Consider the following 15255-nt stretch of genomic DNA (forward strand, 5'->3'; position numbering starts at 1 on the left):
GTAATTGTGTGTTTTTGATTATGAGTATGTAAATGCTTGGCTGCATTCCAAACCCAAGCATCAGTGATTTTTTTCTTCCATTGTTTTGTAGTATATGTCTCTCCTCTCCCTTTCATTAATACTGCATGTTCAAAAAGCTCTGCAAATTTGTTATCAAACTTACTTCTAGGTGTATGCAGTTTGGCAATAGAGACTACAAATGGGATGGGTAGTGTTTTTGTTACTTTTACACTAAAATGATTGTATTTTCTGATCTCAAAATTCAAACATGTGACTAGACAGTGATAGAGAATATTTGAATTTAAGATTATCCTGAATAAACATGGAATGTTCCATTGCCAAATCTAGACATCCTACCCAGTCCTCTAGTTATTTGGGGAAAAGATAAACAGTATTTGGGGAAGTTATTGCTCTATTAAAGTAGCAAAAGGAGAGTTGAATTTCCACTTGGAGGGGTTTTAGTAATCTTGTTCACAATCCAATGTTATTTCATATATTTCTTATAATGAATAGAGTGAAGAGATTCAGAAACGGTAAACAAAGAAGATTGCCAAGTAATTTACTTTTAGTGACTAAGAAGGAACAGCTTGCCAGATGAAAGTGTATTTAACTGTTTTTAGATGTGTGCACACACATATTTTTATCAGTAGTTTCATACTTTGAGAAATCACATCTTAAAATAAAATTGCTAATTATTTCCATGCATAATGTTCATCCCTCATATAATAAAAGTTTTAATTGCCCTGTTTTCTTTTCTACTCATAATTCGGTATAATACACTCCCTAACCTTCACCACACCACTACCACGAGCCCTCTCCCCCAAGAAAAAAAAAAGAAAAAGAAAAACTGAGGGGAATAGAGTTGCAGAAAGAGTAAGAAGACTCCAGTGGTCAGAGGTAGGTGAGCTGTCAACTGTAACATATAGCTATATGGCAGTTTCTGTGTGTGACCAGGTGGCAAATGGAATATTGTGGGATGTTTTATTTAGCGCACGTATTGTAGATAAGTTTTTAATCACATCTGTCACGTGATATTAGTATACAGTCATGATAATGGAATATTTGAATACAAATAACTATTTTCTACTTTATTTCAAATTACCTGGGGTTTTATTTGATTACTTAGGTTGTAACTTCCAGTGTTGTTTTTGAATGATATACTTAATTTGGTATAAAGAAGGTCAGATTAATATTTAAGTCATCTAAGAGTTCATGTGTCATATAAGAATAATTTCTAACAAGATTTTATAACTTTTTAATGAGTTAAATTTTAGATTAGCATAGTCTTAAAAATGTTTAAATCACTTTGTATATTTTAATAAGAGCCTTATACTAGCCCTTTTCTCCTTTGTTGGGGAGAATTTAGTATGTGTTCATGCTTCAACATTGTTTTGAATACATGAGTATATATTATTGTTTTACCTAGCAAAATGGAAGAAATAATAAAAGATATTGAATATTTTTCAAAAAGAAATAAAAAGATTAAGATGTTTGGATAAATAGTTGCAGTTGTCTTTTGCTATGTTATTGATTTTTCTCAGTTATTTGGTTTATTTTAAAAGTTTAGACTTTATTTTTGAGTCCTAGGAAAAATTTTTCACTTACATCAGTAATTGTGTCTATGTTGTAAAAGTACCACAGAAAAAGTGTAATTATTTTTAAAACAAATAATTATATTGCTAATAAATTTTCACCTGGGGTACTTGAATGAGTGTATTGGGAGAAGTATTTGTGTATATAAACATTGTCTATTTTTAAGCATATTTGGAAGCTACTTTAGAAATTATTTTATTAGTGCTCTCATTCAAAATAGGAATGTTTTCTCTACAATATCTGACATGTCATTCATTATCATGCAAACCTTTCACTGATAAGTAGCTTATTCATAGTGGTTTGTTCCTTTGTTGAACAGCTATGTTTGTTAATAAAATTCTTATATCAAATTAACCAAAAATTTAATAAAAGAATAAGAATAATTTTTCAATAATTGGTTCTAGTTCTTCCCTTTGAAATCATTCTTTTATTCTCTTAAAAGTATTTAAAAGTTAAAAATGGTAGGTGTACTCCTGTTGTATACTGCTGTATGCTGTTAGAGAGACTCTTATCCGTTTCCTCATTTTGTAGGCTGATCACCAAGTCTTTATTGAGTACCACCGGTGTGTCCAGTATTGCTCTGGTTGCTAGGTGTTTACATGGTCTTTCATTACAAAAAATAGCAGCAGCAGCAGCTACCATATTTTGAACCTTATGCTTTGTTGGGGTATGTGTTAAAAGTATTACTTAAATTACCTAATTTCATCTTCCTACATACCTAGGAAATACATATTAATATATTTGCTGTACATGGTAATGTTTTATGTTCCTTGAATTGAAAGATTATTAAAGTATTTTGTAACTTAGCCCTTCATTGATTTTTGATTGGTGATGCTTGGATAGAAAAAAGGGAGGTGGATAAACATCACGTGGTCCTTACTCCAATAATACGCTCATCATTTTTCCCAACTGTTTTAAATGATTTTTCCTAGAGTAGAACTGAAGTAGTGTGGTAAATTGTTGGCTGTCCCACACAATCAGAACTTGGTCCGAAACACTATTTTGTTATTTAAAACCTTACAAAATGTGGAGGGTTTATCAAATGCAGTGTTGTTTTAGCATAATCTGGAAGTTTTATACTATACTTTGAAGTAGGTGTTTCCTTCTGCACAGTCTCTTTTGAAGGGCATGTACTAATTTCAATGGTGATGTCACTGCACAACATTTAAAAAATTCTGCTTTTGATGATTGCTAAAGCTTATAATATAGTCCTTTAAATTGTTGCTTGGTTTGTCCTTTGGGGATGAGCTGCAGTTTGGGAAATGGTCAAATACAAATTGGGCTCAAGTGTAATGGGAATTTGTTAATCCATTCACTCACTAATTTGGGATGACTGCCATTATAATCTAGTTTCTGGCTATGTCTACAACAATTCTTATTTCTTAACTCTTTTCCTCTTGTTCACTATATTTGGCAGAAAAGCCTCCTTGCCAATCATTCCTACTCATATGCTCTTCTTGGGGCCTTTGTCTGATGTGTTTGTCAGGATTGCTCTTTCCCATTGTATGTAGGCTCCCCCCCTTACTTCACATAACTCTCTCTATTCAAATATCACTATACCTGTGAGGCCTTCTCTGATTGTTCTATCTGAAGTAGCCCCCATCTCCATCACTCTCCGTTCTTTTGTACTCTCCGTTCTTTTATTTTTAACATAGCCCTTTGCCGCTACTGCCATTACAATGTTATTTATTGTTTGTCTCCCTAGAATATACATTTTATGAAGACAAGGGCTACTTTGTTTTATTTATCATTGTATCCTCAGTGCCTAGAACAGCCCTAGCACATTGTATTGTGTTTGATAAATATATATTGGCTAAATAAATAACTGTCAAATTTGTGTTTTAGCTTGAGGGTTTCAGACCAATTTTTTCACTGCTTACTCAACTTCTTAACCATGTAGTCATGTATATCAAACTTTTCTGTTTCAGACTTACTAATTGTCTTCCTAGTCTAAAGCTCTCTCTGTTCTCCCATCTAGGTTAAGAGCATTACTTGAATGGGGCCAGATCACATACCCAGGAGGCACCCTGGCTGCATTCTTTGTCCTTACTCTTCACATCAGATCTGCAGTGATGATAGTGATTTATTTTTGAAATACTTGCAAAATCTGTTTTTTCCATTTCTGTTGCCATACCTTTATGGAGGCTCTCATTTCCCTTCCTGTGTAATTGCATGGACTTCCTAACTACTCTCCCTATTTTAATTCTGTCTTTTCCTAATCTACTTTCTTCACTGTAGCCAGCAACAAGTTTTCCACAAAGTCAATCTTAGTTTCCCAGCAGCGTTGAACATCTTCCTTCTTTGGGCTTCTTTAGCGTATTATATGTTACCTTTCTTATAATATTGCTATAATTTGTTCACAGTTGACATATATTTACTGACCTTTAGTATGTTCCTGGGTACTATTCTTTTGCTGGTGATTAAATGGTGTGATCCCAGGTTGGGACTCGTACAGGAGGCAGCTAATCAGTGTTTCTCTTTCACATTGATGTTCCTCCTTCCCTCCCTCTCCTTAACTTGAGTCTCAGAGAGATTGGTAAAAGAAAGGAGTGATGGCACTTCAGAACTGGGAAATCAAACAGAAACATTTTTTTAAAAAGAGACTGAAATAGATGAGAAATAAAGAATAATTAATGATAGAAGTATTAATTAGTGAAATAGGCTGGAATTAATGAGAAATCGAGAATAAATCCACTGACAGTCTGATAAGGGGTTAATTTCCAAATTATATAAGACACTCATACAACTTAACAAACGGAAGACAGACAACCCAATTAAAAAACGGGCCAGGGACCTAAATAGACACTTCTCCAAAGAGGACATACAGATGGCCAAGAGACATATGAAAAAAATGCTCAAAGTCACTAATTATCATAGAGATGTAAAATAAAACCACAATGAGGTATCACTTAACACCTGTCAGGATGGCTACCATAAGCAAATCAACAAACAAGTGCTGGCGATGGTGTGGAGAAAAGGGCACCTAGTACACTGCTGTGGGAATGCAGACTGGTGCAGCCACTATGGAAAACAGTATGGAGGTCCTCAAAAAATTAAAAATTGACCTACCATTTGACCCAGTGACCCCACTTCTAGGAATATATCCTAAGAATCCTGAAACGCCAATCAGAAAGAATACATGCACCCCTATGTTCATAGCAGCACAATTTGCAATAGCTAAGATCTGGAAATAGCCCAAGTATCCATCAGTAGATGAGTGCGTAAAAAAGCTGTGGGACATTTACACCACGGAATACTACACAGCTGTAAAAAAGAAGAATCTCTTACCTTTTGGGATGGCATGGATGAAACTGGAGAGTATTATGCTAAGCAAAACAAGCCAGTCAGAGAAAGACAAGTATCACATGATCTCACTCATGTGGGAATCTAAAGAACAAAATAAACTGATGAGCAAAATAGATCCAGAGACATAGAAGCATGGAACAGACTGAGGGATCTCAGAGGGAAGGTGGGGGTGGGGGAGTGGGAGGGGAGAGATTAATCAAAGAATTTACATGCATGTATGCATAACCCATGGACACAGACAATAGTGTGGTGAAGGCCTGGGGGTAGGTGAATGCAGGGTGGAGGGGATCAGTGGGAGGAAAAGGGATATGTGTAATACTTTCAACAATAAAGATAAATTAAAAAATAAATTTATTAATTTAAAAAAAGAAATAGAGAATAATTAATGATAGAAGTATTAGAATGAGATAATAAGATGTGTAATCAAGACTATAAATGGAAGGATTAGAAAATAGCATTGTAATAACATTTTCCAGATTTCTAACCCGCACACAAATTGAGTGTCCTGCAGTTAAAGTGTGTACCTTTTATTCTTTTATTAGTTTCTGAGAGGGAAGCCCTTAATTACATTCCTGGAAGCCACCTGTCAGAGAAGTGATCTGAACTGTAAATAGTTACGTTTCATAGAGAAAAACAGAAACATGAAAATAGCTGTGCAAGCAAAATGTAGACTTCTGAATAATTCTAGTAGGCTGGTTGTATATCACAATTGTCTCAGCCTCTAGGCACAGCTGTTCTATTCTTTTACAGGGCTCCTTTACATGGTGAATTGTTTCAGAGACAGATTTTTTTTCCTTTTATAATAAATGATTCTTAATTAGGGGACTGAGGAAACCTAATAATTTTATAAATATCTTTGTAAAATATAACAAATTAAGAAATAGAAACTTTAGCAGAACATTTAGTGATTGTAATCTTTGTATAGTAATTGCTTTTAGTGGTATAATGTTCTAGTTTCAGACTTTTTAATTAAAATTTTTTTTTAAATTTTATTTTAGAGAGAGAGAGAGAAACATCAACGTGAGAGAGAACATTGGTCAATTGCCTCCTACATGCACCCTGACCAGGGATCAAACCCACAACTTGGGCCTGTGCTCTGACCGGGAATCGAATCCACCACCTTTCGGTGTATGGAACAATGATCCACCCAACTGAGCCACACCGGCCAGGGCTCAGACTATTTTTCATATTGTTTTTCTGCAGAAAAATAACATTAAAATAAATGTTGTGATTTCTTTGAATGACAGCCACTTCTGTAGACTAGTGAATGGCCTTTGTGTGTTCTTTTTATAAACTTGTGTATACTTTGTACTTGTGTAAAAGAGAGCTTTGTGAGTTTGGTTACAATTCTTTACCACAGTTATTTCATAACAAGTGTTCAAGCCCAAGCATTCCACTGATCTCTAATTTTGTTGTGAAAAAGGGAAGGAGATGAATGACCTGTAAGAAAGCCCTTAGCTTCAAGCAGCTCTTCTCCATTTTCTACCTCAAACATCTGAGCCATCTTTACCAGAAAACCATCACAAATTCACAAATGACTTCCATGTAAAAATAAATAATGATGGAATAATTAGAGGATTATTCATAAGGTAAATAGTTAGGCTTTGGTTCTTTATCTGACTAATACCACCAGGAACATGACTTCTAGCACTGCCATGAATGTAAATGTGATGCTTGGAAGGGCGTAGAGGAGTAGGGAAGGATCAGGAAGGTGATTTTCTGAAGGTGGATACAGACTCAGATTTCTACATTTTTCTTTTTGTGTTCCTAGGCAGTGTCATATATATATATTTTTTTAATGTATCTTTATTGATTTCAGAGAGAGGGAAGGAGAGGGAGGGAGAGAGAGAGAAACATCAGTGACGAGAGAGTCATTGATCGAGCCCGCAACCTGGGCATGTGCCCTGACTGGGAATCGAACCCCGATTGCCTGCATCCTAGGTCGATGCTCAACTGCTGAGCCACGCCTGGCCGGGCTAGGCAGTGTCATTTTAAAAAATTTATTTCTGACAAATTTGAATAGTCCAGGGCAATTACATTGTTAATTATATTAAATAGATTTGTTCTTACCTTAGAAAGCGAGATTCTTTTTCAAAGGAGTAGAAAGATGTTTTGGTTAGGTTTGGGGAGAATAATTTTTGTTGTTACTCAGAGTTTGAAAATAGATACATTTTAAAGCAGCATGATCTTTTTTATTCCTACTGAAGACATTGTTATTATAATTAATCATAAGATAGTATTTCATTGTAAATTCTTGTATTTTAATAATCACAGTTCTGACCTGGGGACTTGTTTTGTTATGAATGGCAGATTGTGAAAAGTCAAGTTAAATTCCTGTTTGCTATAAAGGAAGAATACATGTCATCTGTAATACCTGATAATGTAACGTTTTTTCATTTTTTTTTTTTAAGTATGTTTTTATTGATTTGAGAGAGGGAGGAAGAGAGAGGGAGAGAAAGAAACATCGATGTGAGAGAGATACATCAATCTGTTGCCTCCTGTATGCACCTCAACCAGGGATCGAACCTGCAACCTGGATATGTGCCTTGACTGGGAATTGAACTGACTACCTTTCATGCATGGGATGACACTCTACCAGCTGAGCCACACCATCCAAGGCTTCATTCTTGTTTTTAAACTGTTTATTGAATGATACCTAGGGAGAAGTAAATATATTAGAAGTGTATTACTCATTGAAGTTTCAGATTGACACACTTGTAAACCAGCACTTAGCTCAAGAAATTGGTATATTTTAAAGTTTTTATGTACTTGTTTCTGAATAGTGTATTATTTATTCAACGAATATTTTTGAGTGGTTACTGTGTGTCAACCATTGTTCTAGGTATTAAGATCATATCACAGTGGTGAACTAAAGCAGAGTTACAGTGTGGGGAGGTAACCATCAAGTAGTCATACAAGCAAATGTGTAATTGAAACTGGTTGTGTACACTCCCTCATGAAAGGTCGAATGTTGGGGCACACTGTAGGATGGTGTAGAGTGGTGAATGAGGCGGACTCTAAAGTCAGATTGTTCAGGTTCAAATCCTGTTGCCACTTGTGCTATTAACGGCAACTTTAGGCAAGTGAACTAATGTCTGTGAGACTCATTTCTTAATGTGGGATAATGAGAACCTTTTATGGTTGGTGAGATTAAAAGAGATTATTCATATAAAAATATTAGCATACAGTATGAAAGGCTCTCTATATGTATTAGTAATTATTTTTGTGTAAGTGGTTGTTTGTTTTATATTGTAACATACTCTTATTTATGATACAGAAACATATGATACAGATTCTTATCCCTTCTAGAGTTCAGATCAAATAATCCAAAGGGATATCAGAGTCTTGTTACATGACATTCTGGCAGTCTTTATAGCCTGTTTTAAATTTCAGTGTGTATAAGAATCACTGGGGTGCCTCTTACATGCGCAGATTACTGTGTATCACTTTCTAGGCATACTTGACTCTGAAATTAGTATTTTTAATAATAACTCATATATTGATGCAGGCTAAATAATTTATTCTGTTTTATTTAAACACAACATTGTAATGGGTGGTTTTGTTACTGTTTGGTTTTGGTACATATGTTTACTGCAAATGGTAAAAAATTTTCTCTGCATCTATGTTTGCTCTAGGATTCCCTATTAGTAAATAGTATTACACATCATTTTACCCAGTTGAGAGACCTGGATTCAACCTTGATTACTCCTACCTTTCCTACCATCTCTAATCCATTATTGGTGAAGCTTCTTGCATAGAAGGTTTTTGTAACCTCTTATCTACCTACTTATCTTTATTGTTGAGAGTATTACAGATATCCCCCATTTTTCCGCCATTGCTCCCCTCCACCCAGTTCTTGCCCCACCCTAGGCCTTCACCACACTACTGTCTGTGTTCATGGGTTATGCATATATCCCCTGCAGTGTGTTCTCCAAAGTGTCTTTCTAAAACATAGAGCTGGTCATGCCACCCACTTGCATAAATGTCATTCTTAGTAATTACCCAGTGCCCAAAGATATCTAAGTTTCTTAGTACATCTTATAAGGCCATTGCAATGTAGCTCCACTTTCCTTTATTCCCTGTCCTCTTCTTTCCTGGGACTGTAGACTTTCTGGCTGTTCTTGAGAAAAACACCATATTTTTTCATGTTTCCATGTTGTTTACATTACTGCTCTTTTCCATCTTATGTGCCTAGAATTCATATTGCAGGAATCATTTCCCATGTTCATCCATCCCCAAATAGCAACTGTCTCACTCTCTTGCTCAGCCTTTCAACAAGTGTTTATTGAGAACCTACCCCGAGCCTGACATGTGTCAAAGGCCAGGGATGCATGTGTGAACAGGACAGACAGATTTCCTGTCCTCACTTGTCTTACAGTCTAGTGACTGCACCCTTCTTTTATTTTGTTTGCATAGTTATACCCACTTGTCTGTTATATTACTATTAAATGTTTAATGCTCTTTCTCTTCCCATTTAATTTTGATCTCCAGAGCTGAGATCGTATCTTATATTTATTAGTTTTCCCCACCTAGCGGTTGGCACAGTATATTGCATGTAGTGAGCACTGAAATGTACAATTGAATAAAACTTAGAAATCTAAATACAAAGGTACTCCCAGGGTATATCAAAACTATCCTTTATAGAATACATTTATATTTTTAATTACATAAGTAATGAAATTACTAACTACAGCCTACAGGGCGAGACCTGTGTGCACTATATTGTTTCCACTATATAGTGTCAGTGTTATAATTTTTTTCTTTGAGAACTTTAGGAGGAATATTCTGTCATTTAAAGCTTAATTTTAAACCACTTATGTCAATTGCATTTATAATTTACTCTAATGATTTGAAATAAAGATAAGAGCTAATTATTAAGATGTGGTTTCATACGACTTTTTTTTTTTTTTTTTAATGTATCTTTATTGATTTCAGAGAGAGGAAAGGAGAGGGAGAGACAGAGGTAGAAACATCAATGATGAGAGAGTCATTGATCGGCTGCCTCCTGCACACCCCCGACTGGGGATCGAGCCCGAAACCTGGGCATGTGCCCTGACCAGGAATCAAACCCCGATGGCCTGGATCCTAGGTCGATGCTCAACCGCCGAGCCAAGCCCGGCCAGGCTCATACGACTTTTAATAGCAGTTCTGTTCAAATGAATTAGTAAATATTTCCAGCTGACTTCCTTTATTTTTAATACTCTGTACCTAGATTAATCCTGATCTATATCTTATAATATATTAAAAAATGCTCATAGTAAGCCAGTTAAAAACATGTTTTTTTGGTCATAGAATTTTAAAAACAATCACATCAGTGAACTGATAGATGCCACTTGTTTAATATATCCAATCAAAGGTATGAAATGATAAACCTTCTACAAAGACCTTTTACTCCCCCATTAGTATATAAACTTTTCCTCCTTTAAATCCTTCAAAATAAGCAATATTTTTGACATTATAGAAGGGAAGATGTATTTTTCTGTAGCTAGAAAGAGAAAAGTGTAACTTAACCATCCAGAATTGAGTGGAGGAAAGGAGAGCTGAACCCTTGGGTCGTTGGGAAGACAATCTTAAAATGGTTCAGATCACCAGAAGTTTCTCACCTCTTATTGCCATCATCATTATAAGAGTAGGACACTGGAGCAAGAATCCGACAAAACTATTCCCTTTCATTTCTCTGGGAAAAGGAGATAGAGAGTAGATCTAGTTGTAAGAAAATCTGACAAACGTTCATTGAAATTTAACTATACTTACGGTGATGGTATCATTTATAATACAACCTAGGATATGTTGGGGAGTAAAAGGAGGTGGCATAATAATTACACTGGAACAATAAGTATAAATTGTAACCCAGGCAAATCAGAACTGTACTGTCATAACTGCTACAATAACGGTAGGAAGAATGTATTGTAAAAACAGAAAGAGGGGAGCTTGTAACTTAGGAAAAACCTTTACACATCTGAGCCAGACTTCTGAAGAATGAGAAGGACATCCCCCAGTTTGGGTAGAAAGACTGGGCATGCCAGGCTGAGGAAACCTGGTGCTGTCTTTCTGCCATCCCGCCCTGCCTCTGAATCGTTCCTGCTTAGAGGTGCTTCACGTCCACCATTCTTCTAAAACAGCCCTGTGAAAACATTAGCTTTTAGTATAATAAACCTAATGTTCAAGAAAATCATAATTAAACTGGTTTATTTGCAGTAGTAATTGATTGGTAGCTTTTCCTTGCCCATCTCTACTGCAGTATTTATATTTAAAATATACCAGTGGTCTGCTAGAGTTTCTCAAGATGAAACATTATTTTCAGTATGTGAGGGAAGATACTACTTGCTCTGCATTCCAGATGGCTACACCAGAACAAATGGGTGAAAATTACAAAGGGGCAGATTTGGGCATCATTATAAGAAAATAGCATTCTACTGCTCTGTCCAAAGATGAAATAGGCTCTCCTGGGAGGTCCCAAGTTCCTCTGCATTAGAGGTAAAGGAAGACCCTTTTCCCAGGATGCTATCATTGGGATAGATTCTTTCCCTGCTACATTATACGGTGCTTTGGTATTAATAGTTGTTAGAATTTCAGGGAATGTTAGAGAGTTTGAAGCAGTGCTTCCTCAGTTTTTGGACTTAGGGGTAAGAGTGAGAAGATATACTCCTAGTGTCTCCTGGTAGAGGAGACATTTGCTGGTGCCTTTTGCAGAGGTAATACCAACGATACTAATTTCCATATTTTTATTTATGTCTGCTCCTAATAATCATAGATATAATTAAAGATATAATTAAGTACACATCAGATTTACAAACCTATATTTAATTTTGTTCTGTTAAGTTCTTATGTGCCTGACTTTTCTAGCTTGTTGCTTATGTAGCATTTGTTCATATAATTTCACAAATAAGTTACAAAAAATACTGTTCAGCTCCACTCTCCAAATTCCTCTGATATTTTTAAGAAGGGAAATAAGATGATAAAAGTTTCTCCTTTAAAAATGAGCAAATCTTGGATCCTAAAAGTAATGCACTAAACCATATAACAAAAATTCAATTTTGACACACTAATATGTGAATTAAACATTTGCTTGGGTTAACCACATAACTTTCACATGATTGATCTATAGCAGTTGTTTTTGCTAAACAAATAATAACTTTAATTTATAATTGCTACTATTATCTGTTATGGACTAGGCACTGTGCTAAGTAAGTTACACCTCACATCTTATAACAATGCTTTCATGGTAGGTAATTATAATTTTCATTACACATATGAGAAAGTGGGTGCCCACAAGGTTACATGGTTTGTAGATGAAAAAGCTGCATTTGAATGCAGTTCTTTTTCATTCCAAAATTGTTGTTCTTTCCATTACTCCCAGTAGCTGTGTGCCAGTAGTTTGTGGACTTTAATTTACTATGTGTACTTGAACCTAAATTTATATAAAAGGTAATTTTATGTTGTATCTTTATTAACAGGTAAAGAGGTTAATATAGTATATTGCAGCATGTTTCAAAGCAGCATATATTGAAAACATTTGAAAGTAAATGCATGTTTACTCACATATATACATATATGTGAATGTATGTATGCACACAGGCATATACACAGAGAATTAAGCCAGAGGGGGAATTGTGTGTGTGTGTGTGTAGATATATAGATATAGACAGAAGGTTTATTTACTGTAGTTTTCTCTTGGTGGTTTTCTGTATATATGTGTGTGTATCTATGTATATGTGCATGTGTTTATGAAATATTGACTTGCTGGATATTTAGAGTTGACTTCAGTTATTTCATACCTCTAGAGTGGTACATCAGGAGCTTACAAGTTATACAGTAAGAGGGAAAAAGCCACTGTAATTCTAGTAGTTTGTTTGTGTTTTGCTTCCTTGCAGTTGAAAAGTTGGTCATCATAGTCAGCTAGGCACAGTGTTTTGTTTTTTCTTTTACTCTTATGCAGCTGTGGGTTTCCACAACTTGGGTTCAGAGAATATCCTGGTAGATTATCTCATTTGTGCTTTATACTTCTCACATAGCACTATAATTGGGACAGTTTTGGAGAAGCAAAATTGGAAACATTAAGTGTGAGTAGATAGAAATAGAGAGGTAAACCTTTCCTTAATTTTTTTTTCTCTCCCATCTCCACCCTCCCAAGAAAAGCCACATTGATCTCAGCTTGCTCACTACTCTTCCTAGTCTAAGTTCTGACTAAGTAGCATAGGAGTTGGCAAACTACAGCTCCTGAGCCAAGGCCATGTTATTGAAACATAGCCACATTTATTAATTTATGTATTTTCTGTGATTGCTTTCTTGGTACAACAGCAGAGTTAAATAGTTGCAATAGAGACCTTATGGCCTGCAGATACTCTGTGGACCTTTACAGAAAAAGTTTGCAGACTCCTGATCTAGCCAGTAAGGAAGAAACCAGGGTTTATTCATTTCATTACCATGGGAATATTGTAGCCCATGAGCAGTAGTATTTCATGTCTAAAATGACTCTCATACTCTTGAATTAATATATCATGAAGAAACCCTGAAATTCTTCCATAGTTGGAGGTTCTTGTAATTAATTATATAAAGGAGAAAGGGGGTGAGGAAGGGAAGGAATTAGACGGGTTCATTTTGGTTTGTATTGACAATGATAACATCTGTATTATAGTGCATTAGGTTTATTTTATATCATTATGCAGTAGACAGACATTTGTCCCAGTGCTGACTTCTTGCCATCTGTCAGGTTTCAAATTGTGTGCATAGTTGTTTTTGATTTTGTTTTTTTATTGTTGTTGACTGTCAGTTTCCTTCCACTTGTATCTAAGGTTCATTAAAGAAGGATCTGTCTTGGTTATTGATGTATTCCCACTGCATAAAATGTACCTGACCATAATAGTTGTTCAGCTAATACTTACTGAATGCATGAACTGAAATATGAAATTTTATTTCTGATATGATTGTGTAAAATGGTTGTAACATGATTGTGTTTTTTTAAATGTCTGCGACCAGTTTATACCTAGAAAATAGGCAATAATTGGAAATCTGCAAGCCTTTGTGAAGTATGTACCTTTTCAAACTAATCATCTTCACTATTAGTCCTATCAGATCATTGCATTGTTGTGTCATCACTTGAGTGCAACTATTTGTTTGGTGCCTGACATCCTAATTAAAAATTGATGTAAAATGGTTAAGTTATATATTTCCAGTAGGTAAATTTCGCACTGGCTCCTTAGCTCTGGCTGCAAGTTCCTGTAGGTTCTAAATTACCTTAAAACTTGTATTAAGTTTTTTATAAAGTTCTCAAATATATTTAAATCATTTTAACATCATTGGCTTACCTGTAAAAGTTACCTGTCTCCATGTTCCCTTGCAATTCTTTTTAATGAGATCTGATCCCACCCAATGATGAGCTGTTTTCATTTCACTTATAAGATACTCTCAGAGTCACTAATTATGAAGACATATTCTAAATCACTTAAAATTAGATAGAATTTTAGTGGAATTGGAAAACATCCGAAATTTATAGGAGATGTTCTAAGATCAAGTGAATGATATCAGTATGTTGCAATCTCAAAGTGATTGGAAATAGCTGGGGTATGTAGTGTGCCTAGGAATTTGACACTAACCAATTTGTGGTTGTCATGGCTAACACCCAGCATAACAGAATGTGAGCAGATGCAAGCTAAATGCAAAATAGGACAATGCAAAAACAGTTTCATTTGCTGAGGAAAACACTAATTCAAAGCAAATAGTTCCTTGGTATTGTGTTTTAATAAAAATCTCAAAGGAAGTCATAATAGCTTTTACACTAAAATATCTGCAATGTAATACAGTTTCTTTTTAGACTGTGTTTTTCTTTTGTTTCAAACATATATGATGCTAAATATATTAGTAGAAAAATAGGTTATAGCAGCATGAAGAAATTTACATTCTGTACCATTGGTTGCCAACCAAACTGCTGACCATGGGGCCATATTTGGTTGTGACCTGTTTTTGTAAAGCAAGTGAGTTAAGAATGGTTTCTATACATGTTTTATAGCGTTTAAAAATTTTAAGTATTTTAAGGATGTTATTCACTGTCTTTTCACTTGCCTGTTTCCCATGAAAAAATCTGCTGTCATCCTTTTCTTTGCTCTTCTCTATGTAATTTGTCTTTTTTTAAAATCTGGTTGCTTTTAAGATTTTCTTTACCAGTGGTTTTGAGCAATTTGATTTGTTTAAGATGTGCCTTGGTCTAGTTTTCTTCATGTTTCTTGTGCTTGGGGTTGGTTGAGCTTCTTGGATTTATTGGCTTATTTTCCTCAAATTTGAAAAGTTTTCATCTGTTGTTTCAAATAATTTTTCTATCCCCCATTTCTTTCCGTTAAGAACTTCAGTTACACATAT

At 35.1% G+C, this 15255-nt stretch overlaps 1 protein-coding gene across 5 annotated transcripts in view; it reads left to right on the forward strand.

Annotated features, from left to right (window-relative positions):
- RICTOR (RPTOR independent companion of MTOR complex 2) overlaps positions 1-15255 on the forward strand; it is an 88949-nt gene that overhangs the window by 8498 nt on the left and 65196 nt on the right. The gene's annotated exons all lie outside the window — the stretch shown is intronic.

Source organism: Miniopterus natalensis, chromosome 3 (genome assembly GCF_054644295.1).
Source record: "Miniopterus natalensis isolate mMinNat1 chromosome 3, mMinNat1.hap1, whole genome shotgun sequence".
NCBI lineage: Eukaryota > Metazoa > Chordata > Mammalia > Chiroptera > Miniopteridae > Miniopterus > Miniopterus natalensis.